The sequence below is a fragment of the Schistocerca gregaria genome, unplaced genomic scaffold (assembly GCF_023897955.1).
Source record: "Schistocerca gregaria isolate iqSchGreg1 unplaced genomic scaffold, iqSchGreg1.2 ptg000227l, whole genome shotgun sequence".
Classification (NCBI taxonomy): Eukaryota; Metazoa; Arthropoda; class Insecta; order Orthoptera; family Acrididae; genus Schistocerca; species Schistocerca gregaria.
In genome coordinates, this window is record NW_026061746.1 from 348,189 (window position 1) to 351,042 (window position 2,854).

Genomic DNA, 2,854 nt, shown 5'->3' on the forward strand with positions numbered 1-2,854 from the left:
GCAGAATCTTAAGGTCCTAGCTCATGTCCAAGGCACCAAAGCCAGCTAAAAAGTCAATATTCAATAATTAAAACTTGAATTGTACTACTTCTTACTGGCTATTACATCAACTTAGAAGCTTGATCTGTATTCTACAATGGTGCTTGTAGTGTCTCAGCATACCGCAGCACGCGACAGAGCTTTGCAGACGATAAGTACAACCGTTTCAGAGAGAAGAGCGGCCAATGTGACGATCTGGCTTTACATCGATTCAATAACAAATGACGAAAACGGACGGATGTCTCAGGTTTTTACTACATATGAACACTTTTCACATTCTCCCGTGCAACTCGGCTGCTAGTCCTCCTATCATGCAGAATCTTAAGGTCCTAGCTCATGTCCAAGGCACCAAAGCCAGCTAAAAGGTCAATATTCAATACCTATAACTTGAATTGTACTACCTCTTACTGGCTATTACATCAACTTAGAAGCTTCATCTGTATTCTACTATGGTGCTTGTAGTGTCTCAGCATACCGCAGCACGCGACAGAGCTTTGGAGACGATAAGTACAACCGTTTCAGAGAGAAGAGCGGCCAATGTGTCGATATGGCTTTAAGTCGATGCGATAACAAATGACGAAAACGGACGGAATTCTCAGGTTTTTACTACATATGAACACTTTTCACATTCTCCCGTGCAACTCGGCTGCTAGTCCTCCTTTCATGCAGAATCTTAAGGTCCTAGCTCATGTCCAAGGCACCAAAGCCAGCTAAAAGGTCAATATTCAATACCTATAACTTGAATTGTACTACTTCTTACTGGCTATTACATCAACTTAGAAGCTTCATCTGTGTTCTATTATGGTGCTTTTCCTGTTTCCGCCTACGGCAACACGCGACATAGCTTTGCAGACGATAAGCACAACCATTTCAGAGAGAAGATCGGCCAATGTGACGATCTGGCTTTAAGTCGATTCGATAACAAATGACGAAAACGGACGGATTTCTCTGGTTTTTACTACATATGAACACTTTTCACATTCTCCCGTGCAACTCGGCTGCTAGTCCTCCTTTCATGCAGAATCTTAAGGTCCTAGCAAATGTCCAAGGCACCAAAGCCAGCTAAAAAGTCAATAACCGATACCTAAAACTTGAATTGTACTACTTCTTACTGGCTATTACATCATTTTAGAAGCTTCATCTGTGTTCTACTATGGTGCTTTTAGTGTCTCCGAATACCGCAGTACGCGACATAGCTTTGCAGACGATAAGTACAACCTTTTCAGAGAGAAGAGCGGCCAATGTGACGATCTGGCTTTAAGTCGATCGATAACAAATGACGAAAAAGGACGGATTTCTCAGGTTTTTACTACATATGAACATTTTTCACATTCTCCCGTGCAACTCGGCTGCTAGTCCTCCTTTCATGCAGAATCTTAAGGTCCTAGCTCATGTCCAAGGCACCAAAGCCAGCTAAAAAGTCAATAATCAATACCTAAAACTTGAATTGTACTGCTTCTTACTGGCTATTACATCAACTTAGAAGCTTCATCTGTGTTCTACTACGGTGCTTGTAGTGTCTCAGCATACCGCAGCACGCGACAGAGCTTTGCAGACGATAAGTACAACCGTTTCAGAGAGAAGAGCGGCCAATGTGTCGATATGGCTTTAAGTCGATGCGATAACCAATGACGAAAACGGACGGATTTCTCAGGTTTTTACTACATATGAACACTTTTCACATTCTCCCGTGCAACTCGGCTGCTAGTCCTCCTTTCATTCAGAATCTTAAGGTCCTAGCTCATGTCCAAGGCACCAAAGCCAGCTAAAAAGTCAATAACCGATACATAAAACTTGAATTGGACTACTTCTTACTGGCTATTACATCAACTTAGAAGCTTCATCTGTGTTCTATTATGGTGCTTTTCCTGTTTCCGCCTACGGCAACACGCGACATAGCTTTGCAGACGATAAGTACAACCGTTTCAGAGAGAACATCGGCCAATGTGACGATCTGGCTTTTAAGTCGATTCGATAACAAATGACGAAAACGGACGGATTTCTCAGGTTTTTACTACATATGAACACTTTTCACATTCTCCCGTGCAACTCGGCTGCTACTCCTCCTTTCATGCAGAATCTTAAGGTCCTAGCTCATGTCCAAGGCACCAAAGCCAGCTAAAAAGTCAATAACTGATACCTAAAACTTGAATTGTACTACTTCTTACTGGCAATTACATCATTTTAGAAGCTTCATCTGTGTTCTACTATGGTGCTTTTAGTGTCTCAGCATACCGCAGCACGCGACATAGCTTTGCAGACGATAAGTACAACCGTTTCAGAGAGAAGAGCGGCCAATGTGACGAACTGGCTTTAAGTCGATTCGATAACAAATGACGAAAACGGACGGATGTCTCAGGTTTTTACTGCATATGAACACTTTTCACATTCTCCCGTGCAACTCGGCTGCTAGTCCTCCTTTCATGCAGAATCTTAAGGTCCTAGCTCATGTCCAAGGCACCAAAGACAGCTAAAAAGTCAATAATTGATACCTAAAACTTGAATTGGATTACTTCTTACTGGCTATTACATTAACTTAGAAGCTTCATCAGTGTTCTACTATGGTGCTTTTAGTGTCTCCGCATACCGCAGCACGCGACATAGCTTTGTAGACGATAAGTACAACCGTTTCAGAGAGAAGAGCGGCCAATGTGACGATCTGGCTTTAAGTCAATTCGATAACAAATGACGATAACGGACGGATTTCTCAGGTTTTTATTACATATGAACACTTTTCACATTCTCCCGTGCAACTCGGCTGCTAGTCCTCCTTTCATGCAGAATCTTAAGGTCCTAGCTCATGTCCAAGGCACCA